At 37.8% G+C, this 12288-nt stretch overlaps 1 protein-coding gene across 4 annotated transcripts in view; it reads left to right on the forward strand.

Annotated features, from left to right (window-relative positions):
• Positions 1 to 3940: 3940 nt before the first annotated feature.
• The window catches only part of CNTN1 (contactin 1), a 308476-nt gene continuing 300128 nt past the window's right edge, over positions 3941 to 12288 (forward strand). For 3 of the 4 annotated variants that reach the window (XM_036759470.1, XM_036759471.1, XM_036759472.1), the window contains exon 1: positions 4291 to 4433. The gene's annotated coding sequence lies outside the window, so the exon portion shown is untranslated. Of the gene's footprint in view, positions 4434 to 12288 lie in introns of all 4 variants that reach the window. The other variant, XM_036759469.1, reaches the window with a different exon arrangement.

Here is a 12288-nt window from a genome sequence, read left to right on the forward strand (position 1 = left end):
GTCTCTCCTTCTTTGGGACTTTGCCCAGCTGAAGAGAAAACACCCAAACAGTTCTGGAGACTATTGGAGAGATCTCCGAGTGTGCACCAGTCTCGGAGCCAATCAGGAGTCTCCCTTACAAAATGGGCAGATCCCGGAAAGAGCCCCCAAAACTGTGTGGGATGTAAGACCCTCACCAAATAAATTTATATTAAGCAGCCATCTCAGGGTGGGAACAGAAATAAATTTTATTCAGTTCTCGAGAATTGGCCCTCCTGTGCTAGCACAGAGCAGAACCAGCAAAGGAGGCTCTTTACATGGAGCAAAGCACCCATAATTATACCTAACACAAGAGAATTCCAACCCACCTCTGACCCTTCTCACCATTGACTGGGAGGTAGGCTCACAATCTGAGCATGAAAGCTAGACAAAGAACTGAGAAACTGAGGCACAGAAACTCCAATTCCCATTCCCTTAGTTAATGATTACAACTGAGGTGACATCTATAAATCTAAAGAAGGAGAATAGGGTAAGGGGAGGGGGAGACCCTCTCCATTCTTCTACAGTACTTTTACAGTAAAGGAAAAGAGGTCACAGTGATCTTATTCTTACTGAGCAAATCTTTAAACCAGAACCAGAAGAAAGAACAAAAAGTGTCAGTGTAAACTTTCCCAGAGGCTGATCCATCAGACTCTCATGGGCTCAGATTTTTTTTCCACTTCTGTATTTCTTGATTTTTCAACATTTCTTAGTATAGATATAGAAGTATATTTATACATATCTTCCCTGTGAAGCCTTCACACTCACACAGACCTATGTCCATTACCCCCAAGATTTTGAGACCCTTTCATTTGAGAGGGCAATGATTACATTGTTTTATATGCTTATCTTATATAATCTCTGTTATTTTGTTGTTTAAAGTTATGTTGACACCAGTTATCCCAGATTTCCCATTGCCCTATGTAATGGCTAAGAAAGCTCTTGGGCCGAATCTAATAGCAATTTAGATTTGAAGATCTTTCCCACCCATTAATAGGCCATGTAACCTTCTCACATCGCAGGATGCCTCTAAGTTACATGAGGTGGGAGGAGCTTCTTGTCAGGAAAAAGGAAGTTATGTCTCAGGAAATGCAGAGGGGAAGAGAGAGAGAGCGAGAGAGAGAGAGAGAGAGAGAGAGAGAGAGAGAGAGAGAGAGAGAGAGAGAGAGTGCAGTAGTTATGGCTGCTAATGGCTGCTAATGGCCTCCCTTGTGACTGTTAGAACTGAACAGGGTGACTTAGCTGTACTGTGAATTTGTCTTTGGGAAGACCCCAGCGGTGGGGGGGAGTGTCAGAGAGGTTTTGGGATGGTGAGGCTCCAGGTTGTTATATTGTGTGTGGAATGCTTTACTGCTGTGATAGACTGGGTAAATGGCTTGTGGGATCTGGTTCTCTGGTGTCTGAATAAATGGTTTACTTCTTCTACCTTCTATGTGGAGAGTCTTGTATACTTTGCAATACAGAACTACATAGGCATTTTGACAATTATTGTCTACATTGTTATTATCGTCTGAATTCAAATTTCACAGAACAAATCCTTTTATTAAGGGGATTTGTTCTATGAAGTTTGGATTCGCTGAATGGGCCACACTTGAGGACCTAGTGAGCTACATGTGGACTCAAGGCCGTAGGTTCCCCACCCCTGGGTGATAAATAAAATTACATAAACAAAATTCTGAACCCAATTCCTAGAATTTGTTATTAGAATGTGCTCAAGGCCTTCATATCTCATTAGAAAAACTTATATTTGACATATATAATCATCTGATCTTGTTATTTTCTCAAAAAAAAATTAACTCTAGCTATTTACTTCATTATTTACTCTAGTTATACACTTTAGCTGCTCTTTTTTCCCTTAGATGAGATTCTAAGGATCTAGTCCTAAACATAAGCACCTAGGTAACAGCACTCTTTGTAGACAGGTCACAAATGAATTTGCCCAAGTGATACTTTGTTCCAATTGTAACTAAAGGATATGATGAGGTGTATTCCAATTGCACAAACTTTGTATGTATGTACACACACACACACACACACATACCCCTTCAGTGGTGTTGAAAACCCCACCTTCCCTATTTCTCTCTTTCCAAATCTCTAAAACTCTTTAGTCATACTATACAACTTGTCTTTGTTTGCTCAAATTCTACCTTTAACTATATTCATTCCACTGATTATTTCCTTTATAATTTTAGCACATGCTGTTGTTGTTGTTCAACAAACCCAATGACTTACTAAAACTTTACTTTCTCAAGCTGTATAGTCAATTTCACCTCAGGTAAATTTAAAAAATTTACTAATTACCTATAACAATTAAACCCTGTTGCTTGATTAGTTACAATTCAGGCATTCTCTTGGGAGAGTAAAGCACCTCAAGTCTCTCTGATTTTCCCAAGTTTGGTTAGAAACCTGTACTGCCTATTCTGAGTACCAATGTATGAAGAAGTTCTGGGGACAAATCCCTTAAAAAAATCTATTAAGATATTCCTAGTAATTACAAAAACTTTTAGGAGGCCTCCAGTAGCTTATATTCCTATTGTAGCACAGGAGTGAGGTTTTAAGCCCTCTCAGCCTTAGTAAGCAGCTTGCAACCCTGGATTTCTCAATCCAGGTCTGTTATATGGTTTGCAACAATCAAATCAAAGCAGTTTTCCAAATTAAATCACACTTGCTCTCTTCTTTTTTCTGTTTATTTACTTTTCACTTTTCAGAATCTGGAGAATCTGGAGAGAGTTAATACTTTGTAATTCATAAGTCAAGAGTGTTTTTCTTTCCTTACCAATATTCATTTTTTGTAGCATTCCAATTAATTGGAATTTGAATATTAATTTCTCTCAATGAAGTTGAGGGCAACTTTGGTAAAATAGAAGGCAAAGTACATAGAAAATTATAAAACATTTTCCTTAGCATTTCCCCTCCAGTTTTGCAAATTGATCTCCTACAATGTTGTTAGTTTATATCTTTAGTTTATATCTTAGTGCTTCTCCAATCTTCTCTTTTAAATGCAAATATATATATAAGTATCCATGCATCTGCATGTACATACATGTATGTCATATAAATATTGTACTTGTTTTATTTCAGTTGGGTCCAGCTCTTCATGACTCCATTTGGGATTTTCCTGGCAAAGATACTGGAGCAGTTTGCCATTTCCTTCTCCAGCTCATTTTACAGATGAGAAAACTAAGGCAAACAGGGTTAAGTGACTTGCCCAGGGTCACACAACTAGTAAGGTGAGATTGGAACTTAACTTGTATCTTTCTGACTCCAGGCCCAGGGCCCAATTCACTGCACTGCTTACCTGCTTCTAGCTGTGTATTACACACACATATTATACATACATATATTACATACATGGACATACATATATGCATATATAAAATTTCTAAAATTGTATATACAATATGTACAAACCCAATAATGCAAAAATATGCAGATTGTGTTTTGCCTTCCACAGCACTGATTGACAAGCACTGAGTCAACATAATTCTCAATAGTACATAATAATTAGTATATGGGTACAATTCATATACCCCAAACATGGTCTTTTCCTTTTAGGGGTTTGTCATAGGGACCCCATCATATACACGTGAGTGTATTTAGATATACATACATGCTCAATTTTTACTGGTGGGGTACACAATAAAAAAAATTGGAAACCACTGATTTAGTATGATTCATTTTCTAAGGTTTCCTCCACACAGCCTGAAGAAGTCCACTTTTTCTTCGTGTTGATTTCCAGTTATAATATTTAAGCCAAAATGAAAATTTGCAACAGAAAAAATCTCATGTACATTTAAAAAATTTTTTTCGGGTTGGTGTTCAGTATTTTGTTCTTTAAACCGAGTTTATACTGTACTGCTGAAGTTCCCCTTTGTGTGTGTGAGTGTGTGTGTGTGTGTGTGTGTGTGAAATCATGTAGCTCAGATGTTCTCTGCAGACGAAATTGAAGATGGTGGTTCTGACTAGCTCCTCCCTCCTCCTCCTACTTGGGGATTCAAATAACACGCCTTCAAGGCAGATTCCCTTTTCCTCCTAGGATTCCTGGATTCAGAAGCGCCAGTGGCAGCAGGAATGGATTTCTGAGCTGGGACTGCAGACTCTCGGGCATTTTCCCTACTTCCCCGCCCATGTAAACCCCAGTCAGGGATTCGAGTGATATCCTCCACGTCCAATCAGAGAAAGCGGCTTCTCCCTGGCCACCGCCCTGCTCACCCTGCGGCCCCCAATAACTGCTCAGAAAGGTCGGGTTTATGCAGTCAAGTATCTAAGGAAGGATCGCCCGAACGCGATCGCAGAGGGAGGGACTGGGGTGAGGTCTGGCGTGGAGGATGCTCTCTCCTAGGGGTTTGCGGCGGAAGTGAAGAACCTGTAGACTACATCCCAGCGGTGCTGCAGAAAGGACGCCCAGGGTGCAGGTAAGAATCAAATATTTTTTTTTTCTCCTGTGTTGATATGCTAAATAATGCGTATTTTCCCGAAATCATTTCCTTTCCAACCTTCCCTCATTGCCCCTCCCCCCAAATTAATAAAATAGCTATAAACGTGATTGAATTGCATTATTTGGTTTTGTTGAAAAAAGCCTAAGTATGGATTGAGGAAGCTTAGAGGAGTAAGGGAGATATTTAAGGACAGAGAAGGGCACTAAGAACCCTCAGGAGACGGTAATAAACCTGAAGCCCTTGTACTGAGTCAACTTTCATCTCAGATGCGGTAGCATCAGATGCCTGTGATTTGTCTGGCAAATCTATGCCAATCTGGGCCGGAGAGGAACGGGGATTAGAAGAAGTATCAGTGACAGGGACACAGCTGGTCATCTTCAATCTGACAAATCTCCTCTCCTCCTCTTTACTCTATTTTCCAAAATGAAAGATGATTTACCCCATAGGGAGGAGGAGAGACAGAGAAAGGTTCTCCACCCATTGCCACCTCTTTTCCTAAATTCAGCTATTTGCTAGAAAAATTGGGTGTGGTACTAGAGTCCGGAGCTTGTTTCTTCCCCAGACCCGCACTGCAAGTCAGCCCCATTTAGATTTTTTTTTTTTAAAGCGTGTGCATTGACTAAATAGGTATTTCTAATCAATCACACCGTTATTCAGAAGAGGCTGGTCCTACTCAGGTGTTTGCAGCGGACAACAAGGGAGGAGGGAGCAGATCGATCATTTTACTGCTATCCTTTTCCTCCTTGTCGGTTGCTGCTCATTAGGAACCCACTTTTCCACAGGGTTCTAAGACAAGTATTTGACCATGGGGATTCCGGAAGAGTAAACCAATCAAGGTTTGGTGGGCAAAGAGGCCTTTGGCAGACTCTCAGATGACTACATTTCGGTTGTTACAGATTGGCCTTGTGGCCATTACCAACAGTGTCAGATTGCTTCAAGCACCAGGCACCACTGATGTTGCAGGGAAAACATATTCTGAGTCATTCTCCAGGGATTTATGACACCCAGTTCTGAGAGTTCTTGCACACAATGCTTGGGAGTGGTGGAGGTGGGGAGAACAGCCCAGTATCCTCTTCTCCATTTATTGGTCTGAAATCCAGCGTTTGCATAGATGCAGATGCATATACAGCACAGAGCTATGGATAACTCACACATGCCCAGTCCAGTCCTTGGTAAAAGGGCTGCCTTGGCCTTCTGAAGCAATCTGAAATATACAGGGGAGAGGCAGATCAAATTTTCAATAAGGAACACTAGAGAAGATGGATTAATAATAGTATGGTGACTGATGAAATCCTGACTAGAATGAAAATAAGCAATTCTACAATATACAACAGGACTAGTATCTTTAAATAACATTTAAGCACATTCTTCCGGAAATTATCTAATATTTATTTTTCATTTCTGTTTTTAAGTGTTACAACATATGTCTAGAAATGATCATTACTTGTAAAAGAATTTATTGTATTGCAAAAATGCTATATTAACAGCTTTAGTGATAAAGATGATTTTTGTGATTTTTAGTGGCACTATTTACTTTTAAAATAGTCTTAGAAGTGTTGAGGGTCCCAGAATGAGAGAGCTGCCTTCCCTTACCCAGAGTCCATGGCTAAAGGTAGGGTGGGAGGAGGTCCAGATAGAGTAGACTAGAGGGGAAGTCCCTCCATAATATTTGCTTGTGTATAAAATATTTAAAGATGTTCTGTTTAAAGCTTCATATCCAATCTATTCCTTAGAAACTCGATTTGCATTTTATTCCAAAATATATTAATAACCTCCCAATATTCTGGAATTTTCTAATTTATTATTCCCCCTCTTTTTACAGTAGAAGCTTGGAGAAGGCAAGTGATTTGTCATGTGTTCCACAAATATTGATAGGAAAAGACCCTACTCCTAATGTGACATTTTGATTTTTCACTACCTTGGTTAGTGGTGATTAGGTTAGGTCCCCAAATTTTGTGTGGTTGCTGGTATCAATTTGGTGCCAATACTATTAGAACCAATTATTCATATCTAGCTTATTTCTGTTCTTATTAAATTTTGAGTATTTATGAGGAAAACACTGTTGTGCTATTAAATGTTCCTATTACTGTTTCTCATTCTTCCTTACCCATGAATAACCTAAAGCCTTATGTTATTAAGGTAAAGGGCACTAGCAAAATTTTCTTGTTGATTTCTTCCCAATCTTCACATCTCTACCCCTGACTCTACTATTTGATGGCTTCTAGGTCAAAGTTTCTAAACTGGACCTCATATTATAAGATTTAATAATCTTTTACACACACTACATATCTCTCCCTTGCCCTTTAGTTGGCTGATAGTTTTGATTCTTCAGAGATTATGGTAATTTATGACGTGCAGTCATATCATAAGTATAAGCATAGTAGTGTTGAGGTAGGCCTTTGTTTCAGGGAAAAGGTTGGTGTCATTTCAATCATTGCACAATTTCCCAAATGCAAAACAATCTACCCTCTCTTTCTTTTTAATTGTGGTTCCTGAAAACTATTCATCTATAGCATCTGTCCAAATTGTATGTATATCTGTAAATAAGCAGGAACTCAATATCCATTGGGAATCCCTCTTTTTTTTGTCTCTGCATTGGACATTCTTGGTGGCAGTGGCAGATAACCTCTGTAATCATCAGTCTCTCTGCTTGATGTCTCATTTGATATTACTAATAAGAGTATTGAACAGAGGTTTTTATGCTATAGTTTTTATCAAGTAATATTGTATAATGTTAACATCTGCATGGGAGACACCTTGTTGGAGAAGAGCTACATTTTGCTTTACAGAATCAAATGCGTTTTATGGTCAACAAACAATAAGTACACCTTGCACACTTTGCACTCAATTGTATGACTGTAAAGCCTGTTTGATTATGTTTGTAAATACCTTCATATTCTCTTATATTTTCAATGAGAATGCTCTTGATATATGTGAAAATAATCCTCATAAAGATTTTGTGGACGTGAGAAAATAGACATATCTTTTGGTAGTGATTAATGAACCTTTGTTAGCATTTCCTTTTGGTAATAGCATCCATGACTTTTCCCCCACTCTTTTGATACTTCCTTTCTTTAAAATACATCTAGAATCTATCAACCAACTAATGTTAACAATTATATATATTAAGCACCAACCAGGCTCTAGGGCTTATGCTAGGCACTAGGAATACAAACACAAAGAATGAAAAAAAATGTACTCTTAAGAAGCTTACATTCTTTCAGGAGAGACAAGAGGTGCATATGTAAGTATGTGAATAATAAATATGAGGTAGTTAAGGGGCAAGGACACTAGGAGTTGGGGGGAATCAGGAAAAGCTTTATGGAAAAGGTTGTGCTTGATCTGACAAAGAGGTGGGAGATTAAAGGGACACATTTGGATGTACATTTTTAGATCTGACCAATATATGTGGCTTTTTCTTTTCTTCAATATGCTTATTTGTTACAGGGGAGGATTTTAAAAATTTCGTGGTTCAGGAATTAAGAGGGAAAAAGAGAATAACCATAGGAATACCAAAAAAAAAAACCCACCACAAAAAAGAGGCTCATCTTATCATTTAAAAATACACAGAAGAAAACAAAGAAGTTGAGAGGAGACATAGGCATGTAGAACATCTTTGAAATTAATAAAGTAACACATTGAATTCATTACATTATTAAGAATAAAATGCAAGCAATAAAGCTTTGTGGGTTTCTTCTTCTACAATCCTATTTTTGTCTTCTTTGTATATGGAAATGCTCATGTTTGATGATTTTTGTCAAGTACAGAGTAACAAAAAAGATACAATTTTTAAAAAGAAAAGAAAAAAAATGACTGTACTTGAGTTTCATCTTGAATGAAGAGAGGGATTCTGAGGTGGAGGGGAGGAGAGAGTGAGTTCTAGGAATAAGTATGGCTGTTGCAGAAGTACCTAATTGAGAGATGAGTGATGAACAGGGAGAAGGCCAGTTTGCTCATGTCCCAAAGTGGGGGAAGGAGAATAATATATAATGAGGATAAAAAGAAAGACGGAGGCCAGGTCATGAATGACTTTGAAAGCTAAACAAAGTTTATATTTTATACTAGAGGCAATAGGGAGCCACTGGAGTTTATTGAGTATGGGATTGACATGATCAGATTGGTGCTTAAGAAAATCATTTGAGTAACTGCATGGAGAAGAATCTGTAGTGGGGAGAGACATTAGGCAGAGAAACCAATTAGGTAGCCACTGCAATAGTCAAGACAAGAGGTGATGATGTCCTGAACTAAAATGGTAAGCTGTGGGAGTTAGAGAGGAGAAGTCAGTTGTGGGAGATATTGTGGAAGTAGAGATGGAAAGATTCGTCATCTGATTGAAAGACTGAAAGAGTAGGAGGACCTTTAATAAAACTGTCAATAAACATTTATGAAATACCTACTATGTGCCAAACACTGTACTAAGTACTAGTGATACAAAGAAAGGCAAAAAAGACAATCCCTTCTCTAATGGACCTCACAGTCTAATGGGGAAGACAACATGCGAGTAACCATGTGCAAACAAGCTAAATATAGGATAAACTGGAAATATTAGGAAAGTTTAGAAGAGGCTTGAATTGGAGGAAAAATATAGAATTCTGTTTTGGAAATTTTGAATTTGAAATGTTTCTGTGACATCCTGATTGTGAAGTATCTAATAGGCAGTAAAACTCATGGTGAAACGCACACAAAGACACACACACACAGACACACACACACACACACATATATGCATATGTATGTGTGTGTGTATATATATAATATATATGTCTGTCTATTTATCTATGAATCTTAAGTGTACAGATTCATGCCTTGGGAGCTTAGAAGATCACCAAGAGAGATCATACAGAGAAAGACACTCCACGATAGATCCTTGTTGAATACCAGTAAGGGATCATGATATGGATGACAATCTAGACAAAGAGCACAAGTCAGATAGGAAGATAATGAAAATGAAAATCCAAGAAAGAGAATATGTAGGAGAAGGGGATAGTCAACAGTGGCAATGCGTTGGAAAGGTCAGAAAGCATGAGAACTGAGAAAAGATCATCAGATTTGGGGATTAAGATCTGGTAATTTTGGAGAGAGAAGAGATTTAAGTGGATGATGAGTTTGGAAGCAAGATTGCTGGTTGTTAAAGGAGTAACTGAAGGAAGAGAAAATAGAGACAATGAACGTCAAAGAGAGGAAAGATTCTAACTTGAAGGGGCAGGGTTAATTGTCTTTTAAGTAATAGGAAGGGTACTAGGTGCTGGGAATATTTGCCCTCAAGGATCTTATCAAGAGAAACAATGTACAATAAATGAAAAATAATTTCATCTGAGTGGATCAGGAGGGGCTCCATAGGAGAAATAGGTGGTACTTGAGATTTGAAGTGAGCTATGATTCTAAGAGGTGGAAGTGTCCATTTCAGGCATGGGAGACAGCTTGTGTCACCTTCAACATGTATCAACTACACAAGCTTGGTATTGTTTAGCTGTTCTTTCTGTCTTTGTTTTATTTATATTCTTTCCACTTCATCGTGCAGCACATGAAGGACTATGATATTATATAAGAATGTATACATACAAGAATGGTAGTGAATCTGTTGCTATTGTTGAAGAAGAAATTAGTGTGTTTTAGAAATATAAAGAGATTTTTTTCAAATTAATTTATTTTAAATTTTCAACATTCACTTTTATAAGATTTTGAGTTCTAAGTTCACCTTCTTACCCTCCCTCCTCCCCAAGACAGCATACAATCTGATATAGGCTATACATGTAAACATATTTCCACATTAGTCATGTTGTGAAAAAGAGAATCAGTTTTTTTCTATTTCTAAAAATCTTTTCATGGTCCTCTTTCTAAATTCATCTTTGTATTCAAAGAATACAGCTTGATTCTGATCTTACGCTCTTTAATAACTCCTTTTTTCTACTCCATTGCATCTCAGACTTCTTTGAGCTGAATTTACTTAAAATATTTCATCTTACCATGGAATGTCTCCCCACCTAAAATTTTTCAAATTAGTTTTTATTCTAAATTGATTTGTCAAGGAGATAAAATGGTTGCTTGCTGAAGCATTTCTAGGTTCTTTATGGCCTCCTTGTTTTTGGCAATTGCTTTATATCAGTTAAATGGTTAAGCCCAGGGGTGGGGAGCCTGTGACCTTGAGGCCGCATTGGACTTCTAGGTCCTTGGGTGCAGCCTTTTGACTGAGTCCAAGTTTTACAGAACAAATCCTTTTATTAAGGGGATTTGTTCTGTGAAGTTTGGATTCAGTCCAAGGATCGTACTTGAGGACCTAGAGGGCCACATGTGGCCTCAAGGCCTAAGGTTCCCCACCCCTAGTTAAGGTAATAATCCATAAAAGTTCCAGTCTAATTTTTTTTTTGGTCCTAGAGGTAGACCTGGGTTTCTGAAATCTATGTAGACAGAACTCAAGACTTGGTGATCCCTTTAGTGTATGAATTTCACTAGATGCCTGCTGAGATTCTTTCCAGCTCTCAGATCCTGTGAAGTGAGTTAAAACTCATTGCATTGATTTTTTTTTGGACTGGACCTGTGAATTCATTGGTGTAGAGAGTTCCTAGTGAGGAATATACTCTATAAAAGCAAATCAACATCTTCTTTACAATGTATAATTTTAGACAATTGCCTTGGGTACTGAGAGGTTAAATAAACTTGCTAAGGGCACACGTCTCTGTCAGAAGTAGGACTTGAACTGAGGTTTACCTGATTCTGAGGCCTGCTCAGTATCCAGTGTAATGTGATATACCATATATATATCATTGACCTCATCATTTCTTATAGCACAGTAATATTCCATCACAATCCTGCATCACAACTTGTTTAGCCATTCCCCAATTGATGAGCATCTCAATTTCCAATTCTTTGCTACCACAAATATTTTCATACATATTGGTTGTTCTCTTTTTTTAATGTCTTTGGAATGCAGACTTTGTGGATCAAAAGGTATGCACAGTTTTGTAGCTCTTTGGGCATAGTTCCAAATGTTTTCCGGAATGGTTGGTTCAGTTCACAACTCTACCAGCCATGCATTAGTATTCTAATTTTCCCATATCTCTTCCAGCATATTTTGCTTAACTGTTCTGTCACATTAACCATTTTGATAGGTGTGAGGTAATACCTCAGAATTGTTTTTAATGTGCATTTCTTTAATGAATAGTGATTTAGGACATTTTTTCATATGACTCCAGATAGCTTTAATTTCTTCTTTTGAACACTATCTGTTCATACCCTTTGAAACTTATCAATTGAGGAATGGTTCTTATTTTTATAATTTTGGTTAAGTTCTCTACATATTTGAGAAATGGGGCCTTTATCAGAGAAACTTGCTATAAATTTCCTTCCATTTCTTGATTTCCTCCTAACCTTGGCTATCTATGGTACCTTTTAGCAAAATGTTGTCTTTGCTTATCTTTTTAAATTAGGTCTGTTTTTGCTTTTGCTTTATCTGAGATCATGATTGCTACCCTCTGCTTTTTTTTATGTTAGCTGAAGCATAATAGATTCTGCTCTAGCTCCTTATTTTCACTTTTTGTGTGTCTCTGTTTCAAGTGTGTTTTTTGTAAACAACATATTGTTGGATTCTGGTTTTTAATCCACTCAGTTATCTGCTTCTGTTTTATGGGTGAGTTCATCCCATTCACATTTACAATTATGATTACAGTATATTTCCCTCTATTCTATTCCCCACCACTGCATTTATTCTCTCTCTCTCTGTCTCTCTGTCTCTCTCTCTGTCTCTCTCTTCTCCTCTCCTCTCCCTTTGTCTTTCTCTCTCTCCTTTTACCCTGTCCTCCCTTCTCAAAATTCTGTTTTGCTTATGACCACC

This window comes from Trichosurus vulpecula, chromosome 5, assembly GCF_011100635.1.
Source record: "Trichosurus vulpecula isolate mTriVul1 chromosome 5, mTriVul1.pri, whole genome shotgun sequence".
In the NCBI taxonomy this organism is placed as follows: domain Eukaryota; kingdom Metazoa; phylum Chordata; class Mammalia; order Diprotodontia; family Phalangeridae; genus Trichosurus; species Trichosurus vulpecula.